This window comes from Ascaphus truei, chromosome 4 (assembly GCF_040206685.1).
Source record: "Ascaphus truei isolate aAscTru1 chromosome 4, aAscTru1.hap1, whole genome shotgun sequence".
Classification (NCBI taxonomy): domain Eukaryota; kingdom Metazoa; phylum Chordata; class Amphibia; order Anura; family Ascaphidae; genus Ascaphus; species Ascaphus truei.
This window is the reverse complement of record NC_134486.1, coordinates 155444115-155470678: the sequence shown is the minus strand read 5'-3', so window position 1 is coordinate 155470678 and position 26564 is coordinate 155444115.

Genomic DNA, 26564 nt, shown 5'->3' with positions numbered 1-26564 from the left:
ATAAGAAGTTAGCCATAAAGTAGCTTCGAAAAACGCTTAGGTTAAGTTTCAGAGTTGCTTCTAATGAACCAAAGCTGGACTTAGACATAATTTCACTCTCACAACATTATGGCTGGTTGGAGACAGTCCGAACCACAAGTACCGGGTCCATGGTTCTGGGCGTATACTGGGGGGACGGGGACGACTCCCATTAACCCCTGACTATACCGGGGATACGCTTATCACAATGCCTTTCTGGTCTGTGCTGAAGCAGGGCATTCTGGCAGCCAAGTGGCTTGACCTTTATTAGTGAGCCTGGTTACCCCCTCTCGGAACCACAGACTTAGAAATCGCCAGCTCATATACAGTGCATAAAATATATTTATATATATACCCTTATACACCATTTTAATAAAAAATATCACAAAATTCTTCTAAGTCCCTCGGGAAGAGTGAAAGACGCGCACGTTCATTTTCAGTGCTGCTAGACCTTCCTATAAGAAGTTAGCCAAAAAATAGCTTCGAAAAACGCTTAGGTTAAGTTTCAGAGTTGCTTCTAATGTACCAAAGCTGGACTTAGACATAATTTCACTCTCACAACATTATGGCTGTTTGGAGACAGTCCGAACCACAAGTACCGGGTCCATGGTTCTGGCCGTATACTGGGGTGACGGGGACGACTCCCATTAACCCCTGACTATACCGGGGATACGCTTATCACAATGCCTTTCTAGTCTGTGCTGAAGCAGGGCATTCTGGCAGCCAAGTGGCTTGACCTTTATTAGTGAGCCTGGTTACCCCCTCTCGGAACCACAGACTTAGAAATCGCCAGCTCATATACAGTGCATAAAATATATTTATATATATACCCTTATACACCATTTTAATAAAAAATATCACAAAATTCTTCTAAGTCCCTCGGGAAGAGTGAAAGACGCGCACGTTCATTTTCAGAGCTCCTAGACCTTCCTATAAGAAGTTAGCCAAAAAGTAGCTTCGAAAAACGCTTAGGTTAAGTTTCAGAGTTGCTTCTAATGTACCAAAGCTGGACTTAGACATAATTTCACTCTCACAACATTATGGCTGGTTGGAGACAGTCCGAACCACAAGTACCGAGTCCATGGTTCTGGGCGTATACTGGGGGGACGGGGACGACTCCCATTAACCCCTGACTATACCGGGGATACGCTTATCACAATGCCTTTCTGGTCTGTGCTGAAGCAGGGCATTCTGGCAGCCAAGTGGCTTGACCTTTATTAGTGAGCCTGGTTACCCCCTCTCGGAACCACAGACTTAGAAATCGCCAGCTCATATACAGTGCATAAAATATATTTATATATATACCCTTATACACCATTTTAATAAAAAATATCACAAAATCTTCTAAGTCCCTCGGGAAGAGTGAAAGACGCGCACGTTCCTTTTCAGAGCTCCTAGACCTTCCTATAAGAAGTTAGCCAAAAAGTAGCTTCGAAAAACGCTTAGGTTAAGTTTCAGAGTTGCTTCTTATGTACCAAAGCAGGACTTAGACATAATTTCACTCTCACAACATTATGGCTGGTTGGAGACAGTCCGAACCACAAGTACCGGGTCCATGGTTCTGGCCGTATACTGGGGGGACGGGGACGACTCCCATTAACCCCTGACTATACCGGGGATACGCTTATCACAATGCCTTTCTAGTCTGTGCTGAAGCAGGGCATTCTGGCAGCCAAGTGGCTTGACCTTTATTAGTGAGCCTGGTTACCCCCTCTCGGAACCACAGACTTAGAAATCGCCAGCTCATATACAGTGCATAAAATATATTTATATATATACCCTTATACACCATTTTAATAAAAAATATCACAAAATTCTTCTAAGTCCCTCGGGAAGAGTGAGAGACGCGCACGTTCATTTTCAGAGCTCCTAGACCTTCCTATAAGAAGTTAGCCATAAAGTAGCTTCGAAAAACGCTTAGGTTAAGTTTCAGAGTTGCTTCTAATGAACCAAAGCTGGACTTAGACATAATTTCACTCTCACAACATTATGGCTGGTTGGAGACAGTCCGAACCACAAGTACCGAGTCCATGGTTCTGGGCGTATACTGGGGGGACGGGGACGACTCCCATTAACCCCTGACTATACCGGGGATACGCTTATCACAATGCCTTTCTGGTCTGTGCTGAAGCAGGGCATTCTGGCAGCCAAGTGGCTTGACCTTTATTAGTGAGCCTGGTTACCCCCTCTCGGAACCACAGACTTAGAAATCGCCAGCTCATATACAGTGCCTAAAATATATTTATATATATATACCCTTATACACCATTTTAATAAAAAATATCACAAAATTCTTCTATGTCCCTCGGGAAGAGTGAAAGACGCGCACGTTCATTTTCAGAGCTCCTAGACCTTCCTATAAGAAGTTAGCCATAAAGTAGCTTCGAAAAACGCTTAGGTTAAGTTTCAGAGTTGCTTCTAATGAACCAAAGCTGGACTTAGACATAATTTCACTCTCACAACATTATGGCTGGTTGGAGACAGTCCGAACCACAAGTACCGGGTCCATGGTTCTGGGCGTATACTGGGGGGACGGGGACGACTCCCATTAACCCCTGACTATACCGGGGATACGCTTATCACAATGCCTTTCTGGTCTGTGCTGAAGCAGGGCATTCTGGCAGCCAAGTGGCTTGACCTTTATTAGTGAGCCTGGTTACCCCCTCTCGGAACCACAGACTTAGAAATCGCCAGCTCATATACAGTGCATAAAATATATTTATATATATACCCTTATACACCATTTTAATAAAAAATATCACAAAATTCTTCTAAGTCCCTCGGGAAGAGTGAAAGACGCGCACGTTCATTTTCAGAGCTGCTAGACCTTCCTATAAGAAGTTAGCCAAAAAATAGCTTCGAAAAACGCTTAGGTTAAGTTTCAGAGTTGCTTCTAATGTACCAAAGCTGGACTTAGACATAATTTCACTCTCACAACATTATGGCTGTTTGGAGACAGTCCGAACCACAAGTACCGGGTCCATGGTTCTGGCCGTATACTGGGGTGACGGGGACGACTCCCATTAACCCCTGACTATACCGGGGATACGCTTATCACAATGCCTTTCTAGTCTGTGCTGAAGCAGGGCATTCTGGCAGCCAAGTGGCTTGACCTTTATTAGTGAGCCTGGTTACCCCCTCTCGGAACCACAGACTTAGAAATCGCCAGCTCATATACAGTGCATAAAATATATTTATATATATACCCTTATACACCATTTTAATAAAAAATATCACAAAATTCTTCTAAGTCCCTCGGGAAGAGTGAAAGACGCGCACGTTCATTTTCAGAGCTCCTAGACCTTCCTATAAGAAGTTAGCCAAAAAGTAGCTTCGAAAAACGCTTAGGTTAAGTTTCAGAGTTGCTTCTAATGTACCAAAGCTGGACTTAGACATAATTTCACTCTCACAACATTATGGCTGGTTGGAGACAGTCCGAACCACAAGTACCGAGTCCATGGTTCTGGGCGTATACTGGGGGGACGGGGACGACTCCCATTAACCCCTGACTATACCGGGGATACGCTTATCACAATGCCTTTCTGGTCTGTGCTGAAGCAGGGCATTCTGGCAGCCAAGTGGCTTGACCTTTATTAGTGAGCCTGGTTACCCCCTCTCGGAACCACAGACTTAGAAATCGCCAGCTCATATACAGTGCATAAAATATATTTATATATATACCCTTATACACCATTTTAATAAAAAATATCACAAAATCTTCTAAGTCCCTCGGGAAGAGTGAAAGACGCGCACGTTCCTTTTCAGAGCTCCTAGACCTTCCTATAAGAAGTTAGCCAAAAAGTAGCTTCGAAAAACGCTTAGGTTAAGTTTCAGAGTTGCTTCTTATGTACCAAAGCAGGACTTAGACATAATTTCACTCTCACAACATTATGGCTGGTTGGAGACAGTCCGAACCACAAGTACCGGGTCCATGGTTCTGGCCGTATACTGGGGGGACGGGGACGACTCCCATTAACCCCTGACTATACCGGGGATACGCTTATCACAATGCCTTTCTAGTCTGTGCTGAAGCAGGGCATTCTGGCAGCCAAGTGGCTTGACCTTTATTAGTGAGCCTGGTTACCCCCTCTCGGAACCACAGACTTAGAAATCGCCAGCTCATATACAGTGCATAAAATATATTTATATATATACCCTTATACACCATTTTAATAAAAAATATCACAAAATTCTTCTAAGTCCCTCGGGAAGAGTGAGAGACGCGCACGTTCATTTTCAGAGCTCCTAGACCTTCCTATAAGAAGTTAGCCATAAAGTAGCTTCGAAAAACGCTTAGGTTAAGTTTCAGAGTTGCTTCTAATGAACCAAAGCTGGACTTAGACATAATTTCACTCTCACAACATTATGGCTGGTTGGAGACAGTCCGAACCACAAGTACCGAGTCCATGGTTCTGGGCGTATACTGGGGGGACGGGGACGACTCCCATTAACCCCTGACTATACCGGGGATACGCTTATCACAATGCCTTTCTGGTCTGTGCTGAAGCAGGGCATTCTGGCAGCCAAGTGGCTTGACCTTTATTAGTGAGCCTGGTTACCCCCTCTCGGAACCACAGACTTAGAAATCGCCAGCTCATATACAGTGCCTAAAATATATTTATATATATATACCCTTATACACCATTTTAATAAAAAATATCACAAAATTCTTCTATGTCCCTCGGGAAGAGTGAAAGACGCGCACGTTCATTTTCAGAGCTCCTAGACCTTCCTATAAGAAGTTAGCCATAAAGTAGCTTCGAAAAACGCTTAGGTTAAGTTTCAGAGTTGCTTCTAATGAACCAAAGCTGGACTTAGACATAATTTCACTCTCACAACATTATGGCTGGTTGGAGACAGTCCGAACCACAAGTACCGGGTCCATGGTTCTGGGCGTATACTGGGGGGACGGGGACGACTCCCATTAACCCCTGACTATACCGGGGATACGCTTATCACAATGCCTTTCTGGTCTGTGCTGAAGCAGGGCATTCTGGCAGCCAAGTGGCTTGACCTTTATTAGTGAGCCTGGTTACCCCCTCTCGGAACCACAGACTTAGAAATCGCCAGCTCATATACAGTGCATAAAATATATTTATATATATATACCCTTATACACCATTTTAATTAAAAATATCACAAAATTCTTCTATGTCCCTCGGGAAGAGTGAAAGACGCGCACGTTCATTTTCAGAGCTCCTAGACCTTCCTATAAGAAGTTAGCCATAAAGTAGCTTCGAAAAACGCTTAGGTTAAGTTTCAGAGTTGCTTCTAATGAACCAAAGCTGGACTTAGACATAATTTCACTCTCACAACATTATGGCTGGTTGGAGACAGTCCGAACCACAAGTACCGGGTCCATGGTTCTGGGCGTATACTGGGGGGACGGGGACGACTCCCATTAACCCCTGACTATACCGGGGATACGCTTATCACAATGGCTTTCTGGTCTGTGCTGAAGCAGGGCATTCTGGCAGCCAAGTGGCTTGACCTTTATTAGTGAGCCTGGTTACCCCCTCTCGGAACCACAGACTTAGAAATCGCCAGCTCATATACAGTGCATAAAATATATTTATATATATATACCCTTATACACCATTTTAATAAAAAATATCACAAAATTCTTCTATGTCCCTCGGGAAGAGTGAAAGACGCGCACGTTCATTTTCAGAGCTCCTAGACCTTCCTATAAGAAGTTAGCCATAAAGTAGCTTCGAAAAACGCTTAGGTTAAGTTTCAGAGTTGCTTCTAATGAACAAAAGCTGGACTTAGACATAATTTCACTCTCACAACATTATGGCTGGTTGGAGACAGTCCGAACCACAAGTACCGGGTCCATGGTTCTGGGCGTATACTGGGGGGACGGGGACGACTCCCATTAACCCCTGACTATACCGGGGATACGCTTATAACAATGCCTTTCTGGTCTGTGCTGAAGCAGGGCATTCTGGCAGCCAAGTGGCTTGACCTTTATTAGTGAGCCTGGTTACCCCCTCTCGGAACCACAGACTTAGAAATCGCCAGCTCATATACAGTGCATAAAATATATTTATATATATACCCTTATACACCATTTTAATAAAAAATATCACAAAATTCTTCTAAGTCCCTCGGGAAGAGTGAAAGACGCGCACGTTCATTTTCAGAGCTGCTAGACCTTCCTATAAGAAGTTAGCCAAAAAATAGCTTCGAAAAACGCTTAGGTTAAGTTTCAGAGTTGCTTCTAATGTACCAAAGCTGGACTTAGACATAATTTCACTCTCACAACATTATGGCTGTTTGGAGACAGTCCGAACCACAAGTACCGGGTCCATGGTTCTGGCCGTATACTGGGGTGACGGGGACGACTCCCATTAACCCCTGACTATACCGGGGATACGCTTATCACAATGCCTTTCTAGTCTGTGCTGAAGCAGGGCATTCTGGCAGCCAAGTGGCTTGACCTTTATTAGTGAGCCTGGTTACCCCCTCTCGGAACCACAGACTTAGAAATCGCCAGCTCATATACAGTGCATAAAATATATTTATATATATACCCTTATACACCATTTTAATAAAAAATATCACAAAATTCTTCTAAGTCCCTCGGGAAGAGAGAAAGACGCGCACGTTCATTTTCAGAGCTCCTAGACCTTCCTATAAGAATTTAGCCAAAAAATAGCTTCGAAAAACGCTTAGGTTAAGTTTCAGAGTTGCTTCTAATGTACCAAAGCTGGACTTAGACATAATTTCACTATCACAACATTATGGCTGTTTGGAGACAGTCCGAACCACAAGTACCGGGTCCATGGTTCTGGCCGTATACTGGGGTGACGGGGACGACTCCCATTAACCCCTGACTATACCGGGGATACGCTTATCACAATGCCTTTCTAGTCTGTGCTGAAGCAGGGCATTCTGGCAGCCAAGTGGCTTGACCTTTATTAGTGAGCCTGGTTACCCCCTCTCGGAACCACAGACTTAGAAATCGCCAGCTCATATACAGTGCATAAAATATATTTATATATATACCCTTATACACCATTTTAATAAAAAATATCACAAAATTCTTCTAAGTCCCTCGGGAAGAGAGAAAGACGCGCACGTTCATTTTCAGAGCTCCTAGACCTTCCTATAAGAAGTTAGCTAAAAAGTAGCTTCGAAAAACGCTTAGGTTAAGTTTCAGAGTTGCTTCTAATGTACCAAAGCTGGACTTAGACATAATTTCACTCTCACAACATTATGGCTGGTTGGAGACAGTCCGAACCACAAGTACCGAGTCCATGGTTCTGGGCGTATACTGGGGGGACGGGGACGACTCCCATTAACCCCTGACTATACCGGGGATACGCTTATCACAATGCCTTTCTGGTCTGTGCTGAAGCAGGGCATTCTGGCAGCCAAGTGGCTTGACCTTTATTAGTGAGCCTGGTTACCCCCTCTCGGAACCACAGACTTAGAAATCGCCAGCTCATATACAGTGCATAAAATATATTTATATATATACCCTTATACACCATTTTAATAAAAAATATCACAAAATTCTTCTAAGTCCCTCGGGAAGAGTGAAAGACGCGCACGTTCCTTTTCAGAGCTCCTAGACCTTCCTATAAGAAGTTAGCCAAAAAGTAGCTTCGAAAAACGCTTAGGTTAAGTTTCAGAGTTGCTTCTTATGTACCAAAGCAGGACTTAGACATAATTTCACTCTCACAACATTATGGCTGGTTGGAGACAGTCCGAACCACAAGTACCGGGTCCATGGTTCTGGCCGTATACTGGGGGGACGGGGACGACTCCCATTAACCCCTGACTATACCGGGGATACGATTATCACAATGCCTTTCTAGTCTGTGCTGAAGCAGGGCATTCTGGCAGCCAAGTGGCTTGACCTTTATTAGTGAGCCTGGTTACCCCCTCTCGGAACCACAGACTTAGAAATCGCCAGCTCATATACAGTGCATAAAATATATTTATATATATACCCTTATACACCATTTTAATAAAAAATATCACAAAATTCTTCTAAGTCCCTCGGGAAGAGTGAAAGACGTGCACGTTCATTTTCAGAGCTCCTAGACCTTCCCATAAGAAGTTAGCCAAAAAGTAGCTTCGAAAAACGCTTAGGTTAAGTTTCAGAGTTGCTTCTAATGTACCAAAGCTGGACTTAGACATAATTTCACTCTCACAACATTATGGCTGGTTGGAGACAGTCCGAACCACAAGTACCGGGTCCATGGTTCTGGGCATATACTGGGGGGACGGGGATGACTCCCATTAACCCCTGACTATACCGGGGATACGCTAATCACAATGCCTTTCTGGTCTGTGCTGAAGCAGGGCATTCTGGCAGCCAAGTGGCTTGACCTTTATTAGTGAGCCTGGTTACCCCCTCTTGGAACCACAGACTTAGAAATCGCCAGCTCATATACAGTGCATAAAATATATTTATATATATACCCTTATACACCGTTTTAATAAAAAATATCACAAAATTCTTCTAAGTCCCTCGGGAAGAGTGAAAGACGCGCACGTTCATTTTCAGAGCTGCTAGACCTTCCTATAAGAAGTTAGCCAAAAAGTAGCTTCGAAAAACGCTTAGGTTAAGTTTCAGAGTTGCTTCTAATGTACCAAAGCTGGACTTAGACATAATTTCACTCTCACAACATTATGGCTGGTTGGAGACAGTCCGAACCACAAGTACCGAGTCCATGGTTCTGGGCGTATACTGGGGGGACGGGGACGACTCCCATTAACCCCTGACTATACCGGGGATACGCTTATCACAATGGCTTTCTGGTCTGTGCTGAAGCAGGGCATTCTGGCAGCCAAGTGGCTTGACCTTTATTAGTGAGCCTGGTTACCCCCTCTCGGAACCACAGACTTAGAAATCGCCAGCTCATATACAGTGCATAAAATATATTTATATATATATACCCTTATACACCATTTTAATAAAAAATATCACAAAATTCTTCTATGTCCCTCGGGAAGAGTGAAAGACGCGCACGTTCATTTTCAGAGCTCCTAGACCTTCCTATAAGAAGTTAGCCATAAAGTAGCTTCGAAAAACGCTTAGGTTAAGTTTCAGAGTTGCTTCTAATGAACCAAAGCTGGACTTAGACATAATTTCACTCACAACATTATGGCTGGTTGGAGACAGTCCGAACCACAAGTACCGGGTCCATGGTTCTGGGCGTATACTGGGGGGACGGGGACGACTCCCATTAACCCCTGACTATACCGGGGATACGCTTATCACAATGCCTTTCTGGTCTGTGCTGAAGCAGGGCATTCTGGCAGCCAAGTGGCTTGACCTTTATTAGTGAGCCTGGTTACCCCCTCTCGGAACCACAGACTTAGAAATCGCCAGCTCATATACAGTGCATAAAATATATTTATATATATACCCTTATACACCATTTTAATAAAAAATATCACAAAATTCTTCTAAGTCCCTCGGGAAGAGTGAAAGACGTGCACGTTCATTTTCAGAGCTCCTAGACCTTCCCATAAGAAGTTAGCCAAAAAGTAGCTTCGAAAAACGCTTAGGTTAAGTTTCAGAGTTGCTTCTAATGTACCAAAGCTGGACTTAGACATAATTTCACTCTCACAACATTATGGCTGTTTGGAGACAGTCCGAACCACAAGTACCGGGTCCATGGTTCTGGCCGTATACTGGGGTGACGGGGACGACTCCCATTAACCCCTGACTATACCGGGGATACGCTTATCACAATGCCTTTCTAGTCTGTGCTGAAGCAGGGCATTCTGGCAGCCAAGTGGCTTGACCTTTATTAGTGAGCCTGGTTACCCCCTCTCGGAACCACAGACTTAGAAATCGCCAGCTCATATACAGTGCATAAAATATATTTATATATATACCCTTATACACCATTTTAATAAAAAATATCACAAAATTCTTCTAAGTCCCTCGGGAAGAGAGAAAGACGCGCACGTTCATTTTCAGAGCTCCTAGACCTTCCTATAAGAATTTAGCCAAAAAATAGCTTCGAAAAACGCTTAGGTTAAGTTTCAGAGTTGCTTCTAATGTACCAAAGCTGGACTTAGACATAATTTCACTATCACAACATTATGGCTGTTTGGAGACAGTCCGAACCACAAGTACCGGGTCCATGGTTCTGGCCGTATACTGGGGTGACGGGGACGACTCCCATTAACCCCTGACTATACCGGGGATACGCTTATCACAATGCCTTTCTAGTCTGTGCTGAAGCAGGGCATTCTGGCAGCCAAGTGGCTTGACCTTTATTAGTGAGCCTGGTTACCCCCTCTCGGAACCACAGACTTAGAAATCGCCAGCTCATATACAGTGCATAAAATATATTTATATATATACCCTTATACACCATTTTAATAAAAAATATCACAAAATTCTTCTAAGTCCCTCGGGAAGAGAGAAAGACGCGCACGTTCATTTTCAGAGCTCCTAGACCTTCCTATAAGAAGTTAGCTAAAAAGTAGCTTCGAAAAACGCTTAGGTTAAGTTTCAGAGTTGCTTCTAATGTACCAAAGCTGGACTTAGACATAATTTCACTCTCACAACATTATGGCTGGTTGGAGACAGTCCGAACCACAAGTACCGAGTCCATGGTTCTGGGCGTATACTGGGGGGACGGGGACGACTCCCATTAACCCCTGACTATACCGGGGATACGCTTATCACAATGCCTTTCTGGTCTGTGCTGAAGCAGGGCATTCTGGCAGCCAAGTGGCTTGACCTTTATTAGTGAGCCTGGTTACCCCCTCTCGGAACCACAGACTTAGAAATCGCCAGCTCATATACAGTGCATAAAATATATTTATATATATACCCTTATACACCATTTTAATAAAAAATATCACAAAATTCTTCTAAGTCCCTCGGGAAGAGTGAAAGACGCGCACGTTCCTTTTCAGAGCTCCTAGACCTTCCTATAAGAAGTTAGCCAAAAAGTAGCTTCGAAAAACGCTTAGGTTAAGTTTCAGAGTTGCTTCTTATGTACCAAAGCAGGACTTAGACATAATTTCACTCTCACAACATTATGGCTGGTTGGAGACAGTCCGAACCACAAGTACCGGGTCCATGGTTCTGGCCGTATACTGGGGGGACGGGGACGACTCCCATTAACCCCTGACTATACCGGGGATACGATTATCACAATGCCTTTCTAGTCTGTGCTGAAGCAGGGCATTCTGGCAGCCAAGTGGCTTGACCTTTATTAGTGAGCCTGGTTACCCCCTCTCGGAACCACAGACTTAGAAATCGCCAGCTCATATACAGTGCATAAAATATATTTATATATATACCCTTATACACCATTTTAATAAAAAATATCACAAAATTCTTCTAAGTCCCTCGGGAAGAGTGAAAGACGTGCACGTTCATTTTCAGAGCTCCTAGACCTTCCCATAAGAAGTTAGCCAAAAAGTAGCTTCGAAAAACGCTTAGGTTAAGTTTCAGAGTTGCTTCTAATGTACCAAAGCTGGACTTAGACATAATTTCACTCTCACAACATTATGGCTGGTTGGAGACAGTCCGAACCACAAGTACCGGGTCCATGGTTCTGGGCATATACTGGGGGGACGGGGATGACTCCCATTAACCCCTGACTATACCGGGGATACGCTAATCACAATGCCTTTCTGGTCTGTGCTGAAGCAGGGCATTCTGGCAGCCAAGTGGCTTGACCTTTATTAGTGAGCCTGGTTACCCCCTCTTGGAACCACAGACTTAGAAATCGCCAGCTCATATACAGTGCATAAAATATATTTATATATATACCCTTATACACCGTTTTAATAAAAAATATCACAAAATTCTTCTAAGTCCCTCGGGAAGAGTGAAAGACGCGCACGTTCATTTTCAGAGCTGCTAGACCTTCCTATAAGAAGTTAGCCAAAAAGTAGCTTCGAAAAACGCTTAGGTTAAGTTTCAGAGTTGCTTCTAATGTACCAAAGCTGGACTTAGACATAATTTCACTCTCACAACATTATGGCTGGTTGGAGACAGTCCGAACCACAAGTACCGAGTCCATGGTTCTGGGCGTATACTGGGGGGACGGGGACGACTCCCATTAACCCCTGACTATACCGGGGATACGCTTATCACAATGGCTTTCTGGTCTGTGCTGAAGCAGGGCATTCTGGCAGCCAAGTGGCTTGACCTTTATTAGTGAGCCTGGTTACCCCCTCTCGGAACCACAGACTTAGAAATCGCCAGCTCATATACAGTGCATAAAATATATTTATATATATATACCCTTATACACCATTTTAATAAAAAATATCACAAAATTCTTCTATGTCCCTCGGGAAGAGTGAAAGACGCGCACGTTCATTTTCAGAGCTCCTAGACCTTCCTATAAGAAGTTAGCCATAAAGTAGCTTCGAAAAACGCTTAGGTTAAGTTTCAGAGTTGCTTCTAATGAACCAAAGCTGGACTTAGACATAATTTCACTCACAACATTATGGCTGGTTGGAGACAGTCCGAACCACAAGTACCGGGTCCATGGTTCTGGGCGTATACTGGGGGGACGGGGACGACTCCCATTAACCCCTGACTATACCGGGGATACGCTTATCACAATGCCTTTCTGGTCTGTGCTGAAGCAGGGCATTCTGGCAGCCAAGTGGCTTGACCTTTATTAGTGAGCCTGGTTACCCCCTCTCGGAACCACAGACTTAGAAATCGCCAGCTCATATACAGTGCATAAAATATATTTATATATATACCCTTATACACCATTTTAATAAAAAATATCACAAAATTCTTCTAAGTCCCTCGGGAAGAGTGAAAGACGTGCACGTTCATTTTCAGAGCTCCTAGACCTTCCCATAAGAAGTTAGCCAAAAAGTAGCTTCGAAAAACGCTTAGGTTAAGTTTCAGAGTTGCTTCTAATGTACCAAAGCTGGACTTAGACATAATTTCACTCTCACAACATTATGGCTGGTTGGAGACAGTCCGAACCACAAGTACCGGGTCCATGGTTCTGGGCATATACTGGGGGGACGGGGATGACTCCCATTAACCCCTGACTATACCGGGGATACGCTAATCACAATGCCTTTCTGGTCTGTGCTGAAGCAGGGCATTCTGGCAGCCAAGTGGCTTGACCTTTATTAGTGAGCCTGGTTACCCCCTCTTGGAACCACAGACTTAGAAATCGCCAGCTCATATACAGTGCATAAAATATATTTATATATATACCCTTATACACCATTTTAATAAAAAATATCACAAAATTCTTCTAAGTCCCTCGGGAAGAGTGAAAGACGCGCACGTTCATTTTCAGAGCTCCTAGACCTTCCTATAAGAAGTTAGCCATAAAGTAGCTTCGAAAAACGCTTAGGTTAAGTTTCAGAGTTGCTTCTAATGAACCAAAGCTGGACTTAGACATAATTTCACTCTCACAACATTATGGCTGGTTGGAGACAGTCCGAACCACAAGTACCGGGTCCATGGTTCTGGGCGTATACTGGGGGGACGGGGACGACTCCCATTAACCCCTGACTATACCGGGGATACGCTTATCACAATGCCTTTCTGGTCTGTGCTGAAGCAGGGCATTCTGGCAGCCAAGTGGCTTGACCTTTATTAGTGAGCCTGGTTACCCCCTCTCGGAACCACAGACTTAGAAATCGCCAGCTCATATACAGTGCATAAAATATATTTATATATATACCCTTATACACCGTTTTAATAAAAAATATCACAAAATTCTTCTAAGTCCCTCGGGAAGAGTGAAAGACGCGCACGTTCATTTTCAGAGCTGCTAGACCTTCCTATAAGAAGTTAGCCAAAAAGTAGCTTCGAAAAACGCTTAGGTTAAGTTTCAGAGTTGCTTCTAATGTACCAAAGCTGGACTTAGACATAATTTCACTCTCACAACATTATGGCTGGTTGGAGACAGTCCGAACCACAAGTACCGAGTCCATGGTTCTGGGCGTATACTGGGGGGACGGGGACGACTCCCATTAACCCCTGACTATACCGGGGATACGCTTATCACAATGGCTTTCTGGTCTGTGCTGAAGCAGGGCATTCTGGCAGCCAAGTGGCTTGACCTTTATTAGTGAGCCTGGTTACCCCCTCTCGGAACCACAGACTTAGAAATCGCCAGCTCATATACAGTGCATAAAATATATTTATATATATACCCTTATACACCATTTTAATAAAAAATATCACAAAATTCTTCTAAGTCCCTCGGGAAGAGTGAAAGACGCGCACGTTCATTTTCAGAGCTCCTAGACCTTCCTATAAGAAGTTAGCCATAAAGTAGCTTCGAAAAACGCTTAGGTTAAGTTTCAGAGTTGCTTCTAATGAACCAAAGCTGGACTTAGACATAATTTCACTCTCACAACATTATGGCTGGTTGGAGACAGTCCGAACCACAAGTACCGGGTCCATGGTTCTGGGCGTATACTGGGGGGACGGGGACGACTCCCATTAACCCCTGACTATACCGGGGATACGCTTATCACAATGCCTTTCTGGTCTGTGCTGAAGCAGGGCATTCTGGCAGCCAAGTGGCTTGACCTTTATTAGTGAGCCTGGTTACCCCCTCTCGGAACCACAGACTTAGAAATCGCCAGCTCATATACAGTGCATAAAATATATTTATATATATACCCTTATACACCGTTTTAATAAAAAATATCACAAAATTCTTCTAAGTCCCTCGGGAAGAGTGAAAGACGCGCACGTTCATTTTCAGAGCTGCTAGACCTTCCTATAAGAAGTTAGCCAAAAAGTAGCTTCGAAAAACGCTTAGGTTAAGTTTCAGAGTTGCTTCTAATGTACCAAAGCTGGACTTAGACATAATTTCACTCTCACAACATTATGGCTGGTTGGAGACAGTCCGAACCACAAGTACCGAGTCCATGGTTCTGGGCGTATACTGGGGGGACGGGGACGACTCCCATTAACCCCTGACTATACCGGGGATACGCTTATCACAATGGCTTTCTGGTCTGTGCTGAAGCAGGGCATTCTGGCAGCCAAGTGGCTTGACCTTTATTAGTGAGCCTGGTTACCCCCTCTCGGAACCACAGACTTAGAAATCGCCAGCTCATATACAGTGCATAAAATATATTTATTTATATATACCCTTATACACCATTTTAATAAAAAATATCACAAAATTCTTCTATGTCCCTCGGGAAGAGTGAAAGACGCGCACGTTCATTTTCAGAGCTCCTAGACCTTCCTATAAGAAGTTAGCCATAAAGTAGCTTCGAAAAACGCTTAGGTTAAGTTTCAGAGTTGCTTCTAATGAACCAAAGCTGGACTTAGACATAATTTCACTCACAACATTATGGCTGGTTGGAGACAGTCCGAACCACAAGTACCGGGTCCATGGTTCTGGGCGTATACTGGGGGGACGGGGACGACTCCCATTAACCCCTGACTATACCGGGGATACGCTTATCACAATGCCTTTCTGGTCTGTGCTGAAGCAGGGCATTCTGGCAGCCAAGTGGCTTGACCTTTATTAGTGAGCCTGGTTACCCCCTCTCGGAACCACAGACTTAGAAATCGCCAGCTCATATACAGTGCATAAAATATATTTATATATATACCCTTATACACCATTTTAATAAAAAATATCACAAAATTCTTCTAAGTCCCTCGGGAAGAGTGAAAGACGCGCACGTTCCTTTTCAGAGCTCCTAGACCTTCCTATAAGAAGTTAGCCAAAAAGTAGCTTCGAAAAACGCTTAGGTTAAGTTTCAGAGTTGCTTCTAATGTACCAAAGCAGGACTTAGACATAATTTCACTCTCACAACATTATGGCTGGTTGGAGACAGTCCGAACCACAAGTACCGGGTCCATGGTTCTGGCCGTATACTGGGGGGACGGGGACGACTCCCATTAACCCCTGACTATACCGGGGATACGCTTATCACAATGCCTTTCTAGTCTGTGCTGAAGCAGGGCATTCTGGCAGCCAAGTGGCTTGACCTTTATTAGTGAGCCTGGTTACCCCCTCTCGGAACCACAGACTTAGAAATCGCCAGCTCATATACAGTGCATAAAATATATTTATATATATACCCTTATACACCATTTTAATAAAAAATATCACAAAATTCTTCTAAGTCCCTCGGGAAGAGTGAGAGACGCGCACGTTCATTTTCAGAGCTCCTAGACCTTCCTATAAGAAGTTAGCCAAAAAGTAGCTTCGAAAAACGCTTAGGTTAAGTTTCAGAGTTGCTTCTAATGTACCAAAGCTGGACTTAGACATAATTTCACTCTCACAACATTATGGCTGTTTGGAGACAGTCCGAACCACAAGTACCGGGTCCATGGTTCTGGCCGTATACTGGGGTGACGGGGACGACTCCCATTAACCCCTGACTATACCGGGGATACGCTTATCACAATGCCTTTCTAGTCTGTGCTGAAGCAGGGCATTCTGGCAGCCAAGTGGCTTGACCTTTATTAGTGAGCCTGGTTACCCCCTCTCGGAACCACAGACTTAGAAATCGCCAGCTCATATACAGTGCATAAAATATATTTATATATATACCCTTATACACCATTTTAATAAAAAATATCACAAAATTCTTCTAAGTCCCTCGGGAAGAGTGAAAGACGCGCACGTTCATTTTCAGAGCTCCTAGACCTTCCCATAAGAAGTTAGCCAAAAAGTAGCTTCGAAAAACGCTTAGGTTAAGTTTCAGAGTTGCTTCTAATGTACCAAAGCTGGACTTAGACATAATTTCACTCTCACAACATTATGGCTGGTTGGAGACAGTCCGAACCACAAGTACCGAGTCCAAGGTTCTGGGCGTATACTGGGGGGACGGGGACGACTCCCATTAACCCCTGACTATACCAGGGATACGCTTATCACAATGCCTTTCTAGTCTGTGCTGAAGCAGGGCATTCTGGCAGCCAAGTGGCTTGACCTTTATTAGTGAGCCTGGTTACCCCCTCTCGGAACCACAGACTTAGAAATCGCCAGCTCATATACAGTGCATAAAATATATTTATATATATATACCCTTATACACCATTTAAAAAAAAATATAACAAAATTCTTCTATGTCCCTCGGGAAGCGTGAAAGACGCGCACGTTCATTTTCAGAGCTCCTAGACCTTCCTATAAGAAGTTAGCCAAAAAGTAGCTTCGAAAAACGCTTAGGTTAAGTTTCAGAGTTGCTTCTAATGAACCAAAGCTGGACTTAGACATAATTTCACTCTCACAACATTATGGCTGGTTGGAGACAGTCCGAACCACAAGTACCGGGTCCATGGTTCTGGGCGTATACTGGGGGGACGGGGATGACTCCCATTAACCCCTGACTATACCGGGGATACGCTTATCACAATGCCTTTCTGGTCTGTGCTGAAGCAGGGCATTCTGGCAGCCAAGTGGCTTGACCTTTATTAGTGAGCCTGGTTACCCCCTCTCTGAACCACAGACTTAGAAATCGCCAGCTCATATACAGTGCATAAAATATATTTATATATATACCCTTATACACCATTTTAATAAAAAATATCACAAAATTCTTCTAAGTCCCTCGGGAAGAGTGAAAGACGCGCACGTTCATTTTCAGAGCTCCTAGACCTTCCTATAAGAAGTTAGCCAAAAAGTAGCTTCGAAAAACGCTTAGGTTAAGTTTCAGAGTTGCTTCTAATGTACCAAAGCTGGACTTCGACATAATTTCACTCTCACAACATTATGGCTGGTTGGAGACAGTCCGAACCACAAGTACCGGGTCCATGGTTCTGGGCGTATACTGGGGGGACGGGGACGACTCCCATTAACCCCTGACTATACCGGGGATACGCTTATCACAATGGCTTTCTGGTCTGTGCTGAAGCAGGGTATTCTGGCAGCCAAGTGGCTTGACCTTTATTAGTGAGCCTGGTTACCCCCTCTCGGAACCACAGACTTAGAAATCGCCAGCTCATATACAGTGCATAAAATATATTTATATATATATACCCTTATACACCATTTTAATAAAAAATATAACAAAATTCTTCTATGTCCCTCGGGAAGAGTGAAAGACGCGCACGTTCATTTTCAGAGCTCCTAGACCTTCCTATAAGAAGTTAGTCAAAAAGTAGCTTCGAAAAACGCTTAGGTTAAGTTTCAGAGTTGCTTCTAATTAACCAAAGCTGGACTTAGACATAATTTCACTCTCACAACATTATGGCTGGTTGGAGACAGTCCGAACCACAAGTACCGGGTCCATGGTTCTGGGCGTATACTGGGGGGACGGGGATGACTCCCATTAACCCCTGACTATACCGGGGATACGCTTATCACAATGCCTTTCTGGTCTGTGCTGAAGCAGGGCATTCTGGCAGCCAAGTGGCTTGACCTTTATTAGTGAGCCTGGTTACCCCCTCTCGGAACCACAGACTTAGAAATCGCCAGCTCATATACAGTGCATAAAATATATTTATATATATACCCTTATACACCATTTTAATAAAAAATATCACAAAATTCTTCTAAGTCCCGCGGGAAGAGTGAAAGACGCGCACGTTCATTTTCAGAGCTCCTAGACCTTCCTATAAGAAGTTAGCCAAAAAGTAGCTTCGAAAAACGCTTAGGTTAAGTTTCAGAGTTGCTTCTAATGTACCAAAGCTGGACTTAGACATAATTTCACTCTCACAACATTATGGCTGGTTGGAGACAGTCCGAACCACAAGTACCGGGTCCATGGTTCTGGGCGTATACTGGGGGGACGGGGATGACTCCCATTAACCCCTGACTATACCAGGGATACGCTTATCACAATGCCTTTCTGGTCTGTGCTGAAGCAGGGCATTCTGGCAGCCAAGTGGCTTGACCTTTATTAGTGAGCCTGGTTACCCCCTCTCGGAACCACAGACTTAGAAATCGCCAGCTCATATACAGTGCATAAAATATATTTATATATATATACCCTTATACACCATTTTAATAAAAAATATAACAAAATTCTTCTATGTCCCTCGGGAAGAGTGAAAGACGCGCACGTTCATTTTCAGAGCTCCTAGACCTTCCTATAAGAAGTTAGTCAAAAAGTAGCTTCGAAAAACGCTTAGGTTAAGTTTCAGAGTTGCTTCTAATGAACCAAAGCTGGACTTAGACATAATTTCACTCTCACAACATTATGGCTGGTTGGAGACAGTCCGAACCACAAGTACCGGGTCCATGGTTCTGGGCGTATACTGGGGGGACGGGGATGACTCCCATTAACCCCTGACTATACCGGGGATACGCTTATCACAATGCCTTTCTGGTCTGTGCTGAAGCAGGGCATTCTGGCAGCCAAGTGGCTTGACCTTTATTAGTGAGCCTGGTTACCCCCTCTCGGAACCACAGACTTAGAAATCGCCAGCTCATATACAGTGCATAAAATATATTTATATATATACCCTTATACACCATTTTAATAAAAAATATCACAAAATTCTTCTAAGTCCCTCGGGAAGAGTGAAAGACGCGCACGTTCATTTTCAGAGCTCCTAGACCTTCCTATAAGAAGTTAGCCAAAAAGTAGCTTCGAAAAACGCTTAGGTTAAGTTTCAGAGTTGCTTCTAATGTACCAAAGCTGGACTTCGACATAATTTCACTCTCACAACATTATGGCTGGTTGGAGACAGTCCGAACCACAAGTACCGGGTCCATGGTTCTGGGCGTATACTGGGGGGACGGGGACGACTCCCATTAACCCCTGACTATACCGGGGATACGCTTATCACAATGGCTTTCTGGTCTGTGCTGAAGCAGGGTATTCTGGCAGCCAAGTGGCTTGACCTTTATTAGTGAGCCTGGTTACCCCCTCTCGGAACCACAGACTTAGAAATCGCCAGCTCATATACAGTGCATAAAATATATTTATATATATACCCTTATACACCATTTTAATAAAAAATATAACAAAATTCTTCTATGTCCCTCGGGAAGAGTGAAAGATGCGCACGTTCATTTTCAGAGCTCCTAGACCTTCCTATAAGAAGTTAGCCAAAAAGTAGCTTCGAAAAACGCTTAGGTTAAGTTTCAGAGTTGCTTCAAATGAACCAAAGCTGGACTTAGACATAATTTCACTCTCACAACATTATGGCTGGTTGGAGACAGTCCGAACCACAAGTACCGGGTCCATGGTTCTGGGCGTATACTGGGGGGACGGGGATGACTCCCATTAACCCCTGACTATACCGGGGATACGCTTATCACAATGCCTTTCTGGTCTGTGCTGAAGCAGGGCATTCTGGCAGCCAAGTGGCTTGACCTTTATTAGTGAGCCTGGTTACCCCCTCTCGGAACCACAGACTTAGAAATCGCCAGCTCATATACAGTGCATAAAATATATTTATATATATACCCTTATACACCATTTTAATAAAAAATATCACAAAATTCTTCTAAGTCCCGCGGGAAGAGTGAAAGACGCGCACGTTCATTTTCAGAGCTCCTAGACCTTCCTATAAGAAGTTAGCCAAAAAGTAGCTTCGAAAAACGCTTAGGTTAAGTTTCAGAGTTGCTTCTAATGTACCAAAGCTGGACTTAGACATAATTTCACTCTCACAACATTATGGCTGGTTGGAGACAGTCCGAACCACAAGTACCGGGTCCATGGTTCTGGGCGTATACTGGGGGGACGGGGATGACTCCCATTAACCCCTGACTATACCAGGGATACGCTTATCACAATGCCTTTCTGGTCTGTGCTGAAGCAAGGCATTCTGGCAGCCAAGTGGCTTGACCTTTATTAGTGAGCCTGGTTACCCCCTCTCGGAACCACAGACTTAGAAATCGCCAGCTCATATACAGTGCATAAAATATATTTATATATATACCCTTATACACCATTTTAATAAAAAATATCACAAAATTCTTCTAAGTCCCTCGGGAAGAGTGAAAGACGCGCACGTTCATTTTCAGAGCTGCTAGACCTTCCTATAAGAAGTTAGCCAAAAAATAGCTTCGAAAAACGCTTAGGTTAAGTTTCAGAGTTGCTTCTAATGTACCAAAGCTGGACTTAGACATAATTTCACTCTCACAACATTATGGCTGTTTGGAGACAGTCCGAACCACAAGTACCGGGTCCATGGTTCTGGCCGTATACTGGGGTGACGGGGACGACTCCCATTAACCCCTGACTATACCGGGGATACGCTTATCACAATGCCTTTCTAGTCTGTGCTGAAGCAGGGCATTCTGGCAGCCAAGTGGCTTGACCTTTATTAGTGAGCCTGGTTACCCCCTCTCGGAACCACAGACTTAGAAATCGCCAGCTCATATACAGTGCATAAAATATATTTATATATATACCCTTATACACCATTTTAATAAAAAATATCACAAAATTCTTCTAAGTCCCTCGGGAAGAGAGAAAGACGCGCACGTTCATTTTCAGAGCTCCTAGACCTTCCTATAAGAAGTTAGCTAAAAAGTAGCTTCGAAAAACGCTTAGGTTAAGTTTCAGAGTTGCTTCTAATGAACCAAAGCTGGACTTAGACATAATTTCACTCTCACAACATTATGGCTGGTTGGAGACAGTCCGAACCACAAGTACCGGGTCCATGGTTCTGGGCGTATACTGGGGGGACGGGGACGACTCCCATTAACCCCTGACTATACCGGGGATACGCTTATAACAATGCCTTTCTGGTCTGTGCTGAAGCAGGGCATTCTGGCAGCCAAGTGGCTTGACCTTTATTAGTGAGCCTGGTTACCCCGTCTCGGAACCACAGACTTAGAAATCGCCAGCTCATATACAGTGCATAAAATATATTTATATATATACCCTTATACACCATTTTAATAAAAAATATCACAAAATTCTTCTAAGTCCCTCGGGAAGAGTGAAAGACGCGCACGTTCATTTTCAGAGCTGCTAGACCTTCCTATAAGAATTTAGCCAAAAAATAGCTTCGAAAAACGCTTAGGTTAAGTTTCAGAGTTGCTTCTAATGTACCAAAGCTGGACTTAGACATAATTTCACTATCACAACATTATGGCTGTTTGGAGACAGTCCGAACCACAAGTACCGGGTCCATGGTTCTGGCCGTATACTGGGGTGACGGGGACGACTCCCATTAACCCCTGACTATACCGGGGATACGCTTATCACAATGCCTTTCTAGTCTGTGCTGAAGCAGGGCATTCTGGCAGCCAAGTGGCTTGACCTTTATTAGTGAGCCTGGTTACCCCCTCTCGGAACCACAGACTTAGAAATCGCCAGCTCATATACAGTACAGTGCATAAAATATATTTATATATATACCCTTATACACCATTTTAATAAAAAATATCACAAAATTCTTCTAAGTCCCTCGGGAAGAGAGAAAGACGCGCACGTTCATTTTCAGAGCTCCTAGACCTTCCTATAAGAAGTTAGCTAAAAAGTAGCTTCGAAAAACGCTTAGGTTAAGTTTCAGAGTTGCTTCTAATGTACCAAAGCTGGACTTAGACATAATTTCACTCTCACAACATTATGGCTGGTTGGAGACAGTCCGAACCACAAGTACCGAGTCCATGGTTCTGGGCGTATACTGGGGGGACGGGGACGACTCCCATTAACCCCTGACTATACCGGGGATACGCTTATCACAATGCCTTTCTGGTCTGTGCTGAAGCAGGGCATTCTGGCAGCCAAGTGGCTTGACCTTTATTAGTGAGCCTGGTTACCCCCTCTCGGAACCACAGACTTAGAAATCGCCAGCTCATATACAGTGCATAAAATATATTTATATATATACCCTTATACACCATTTTAATAAAAAATATCACAAAATTCTTCTAAGTCCCTCGGGAAGAGTGAAAGACGCGCACGTTCCTTTTCAGAGCTCCTAGACCTTCCTATAAGAAGTTAGCCAAAAAGTAGCTTCGAAAAACGCTTAGGTTAAGTTTCAGAGTTGCTTCTTATGTACCAAAGCAGGACTTAGACATAATTTCACTCTCACAACATTATGGCTGGTTGGAGACAGTCCGAACCACAAGTACCGGGTCCATGGTTCTGGCCGTATACTGGGGGGACGGGGACGACTCCCATTAACCCCTGACTATACCGGGGATACGATTATCACAATGCCTTTCTAGTCTGTGCTGAAGCAGGGCATTCTGGCAGCCAAGTGGCTTGACCTTTATTAGTGAGCCTGGTTACCCCCTCTCGGAACCACAGACTTAGAAATCGCCAGCTCATATACAGATCATAAAATTTATTTATATATATACCCTTATACACCATTTTAATAAAAAATATCACAAAATTCTTCTAAGTACCTCGGGAAGAGTGAGAGACGCGCACGTTCATTTTCAGAGCTCCTAGACCTTCCTATAAGAAGTTAGCCAAAAAGTAGCTTCGAAAAACGCTTAGGTTAAGTTTCAGAGTTGCTTCTAATGTACCAAAGCTGGACTTAGACATAATTTCACTCTCACAACATTATGGCTGTTTGGAGACAGTCCGAACCACAAGTACCGGGTCCATGGTTCTGGCCGTATACTGGGGTGACGGGGACGACTCCCATTAACCCCTGACTATACCGGGGATACGCTTATCACAATGCCTTTCTAGTCTGTGCTGAAGCAGGGCATTCTGGCAGCCAAGTGGCTTGACCTTTATTAGTGAGCCTGGTTACCCCCTCTCGGAACCACAGACTTAGAAATCGCCAGCTCATATACAGTGCATAAAATATATTTATATATATACCCTTATACACCATTTTAATAAAAAATATCACAAAATTCTTCTAAGTCCCTCGGGAAGAGTGAAAGACGTGCACGTTCATTTTCAGAGCTCCTAGACCTTCCCATAAGAAGTTAGCCAAAAAGTAGCTTCGAAAAACGCTTAGGTTAAGTTTCAGAGTTGCTTCTAATGTACCAAAGCTGGACTTAGACATAATTTCACTCTCACAACATTATGGCTGGTTGGAGACAGTCCGAACCACAAGTACCGGGTCCATGGTTCTGGGCATATACTGGGGGGACGGGGATGACTCCCATTAACCCCTGACTATACCGGGGATACGCTAATCACAATGCCTTTCTGGTCTGTGCTGAAGCAGGGCATTCTGGCAGCCAAGTGGCTTGACCTTTATTAGTGAGCCTGGTTACCCCCTCTTGGAACCACAGACTTAGAAATCGCCAGCTCATATACAGTGCATAAAATATATTTTTATATATACCCTTATACACCGTTTTAATAAAAAATATCACAAAATTCTTCTAAGTCCCTCGGGAAGAGTGAAAGACGCGCACGTTCATTTTCAGAGCTGCTAGACCTTCCTATAAGAAGTTAGCCAAAAAGTAGCTTCGAAAAACGCTTAGGTTAAGTTTCAGAGTTGCTTCTAATGTACCAAAGCTGGACTTAGACATAATTTCACTCTCACAACATTATGGCTGGTTGGAGACAGTCCGAACCACAAGTACCGAGTCCATGGTTCTGGGCGTATACTGGGGGGACGGGGACGACTCCCATTAACCCCTGACTATACCGGGGATACGCTTATCACAATGGCTTTCTGGTCTGTGCTGAAGCAGGGCATTCTGGCAGCCAAGTGGCTTGACCTTTATTAGTGAGCCTGGTTACCCCCTCTCGGAACCACAGACTTAGAAATCGCCAGCTCATATACAGTGCATAAAATATATTTATATATATATACCCTTATACACCATTTTAATAAAAAATATCACAAAATTCTTCTATGTCCCTCGGGAAGAGTGAAAGACGCGCACGTTCATTTTCAGAGCTCCTAGACCTTCCTATAAGAAGTTAGCCATAAAGTAGCTTCGAAAAACGCTTAGGTTAAGTTTCAGAGTTGCTTCTAATGAACCAAAGCTGGACTTAGACATAATTTCACTCACAACATTATGGCTGGTTGGAGACAGTCCGAACCACAAGTACCGGGTCCATGGTTCTGGGCGTATACTGGGGGGACGGGGACGACTCCCATTAACCCCTGACTATACCGGGGATACGCTTATCACAATGCCTTTCTGGTCTGTGCTGAAGCAGGGCATTCTGGCAGCCAAGTGGCTTGACCTTTATTAGTGAGCCTGGTTACCCCCTCTCGGAACCACAGACTTAGAAATCGCCAGCTCATATACAGTGCATAAAATATATTTATATATATACCCTTATACACCATTTTAATAAAAAATATCACAAAATTCTTCTAAGTCCCTCGGGAAGAGTGAAAGACGTGCACGTTCATTTTCAGAGCTCCTAGACCTTCCCATAAGAAGTTAGCCAAAAAGTAGCTTCGAAAAACGCTTAGGTTAAGTTTCAGAGTTGCTTCTAATGTACCAAAGCTGGACTTAGACATAATTTCACTCTCACAACATTATGGCTGGTTGGAGACAGTCCGAACCACAAGTACCGGGTCCATGGTTCTGGGCATATACTGGGGGGACGGGGATGACTCCCATTAACCCCTGACTATACCGGGGATACGCTAATCACAATGCCTTTCTGGTCTGTGCTGAAGCAGGGCATTCTGGCAGCCAAGTGGCTTGACCTTTATTAGTGAGCCTGGTTACCCCCTCTTGGAACCACAGACTTAGAAATCGCCAGCTCATATACAGTGCATAAAATATATTTATATATATACCCTTATACACCATTTTAATAAAAAATATCACAAAATTCTTCTAAGTCCCTCGGGAAGAGTGAAAGACGCGCACGTTCATTTTCAGAGCTCCTAGACCTTCCTATAAGAAGTTAGCCATAAAGTAGCTTCGAAAAACGCTTAGGTTAAGTTTCAGAGTTGCTTCTAATGAACCAAAGCTGGACTTAGACATAATTTCACTCTCACAACATTATGGCTGGTTGAAGACAGTCCGAACCACAAGTACCGGGTCCATGGTTCTGGGCGTATACTGGGGGGACGGGGACGACTCCCATTAACCCCTGACTATACCGGGGATACGCTTATCACAATGCCTTTCTGGTCTGTGCTGAAGCAGGGCATTCTGGCAGCCAAGTGGCTTGACCTTTATTAGTGAGCCTGGTTACCCCCTCTCGGAACCACAGACTTAGAAATCGCCAGCTCATATACAGTGCATAAAATATATTTATATATATACCCTTATACACCGTTTTAATAAAAAATATCACAAAATTCTTCTAAGTCCCTCGGGAAGAGTGAAAGACGCGCACGTTCATTTTCAGAGCTGCTAGACCTTCCTATAAGAAGTTAGCCAAAAAGTAGCTTCGAAAAACGCTTAGGTTAAGTTTCAGAGTTGCTTCTAATGTACCAAAGCTGGACTTAGACATAATTTCACTCTCACAACATTATGGCTGGTTGGAGACAGTCCGAACCACAAGTACCGAGTCCATGGTTCTGGGCGTATACTGGGGGGACGGGGACGACTCCCATTAACCCCTGACTATACCGGGGATACGCTTATCACAATGGCTTTCTGGTCTGTGCTGAAGCAGGGCATTCTGGCAGCCAAGTGGCTTGACCTTTATTAGTGAGCCTGGTTACCCCCTCTCGGAACCACAGACTTAGAAATCGCCAGCTCATATACAGTGCATAAAATATATTTATATATATATACCCTTATACACCATTTTAATAAAAAATATCACAAAATTCTTCTATGTCC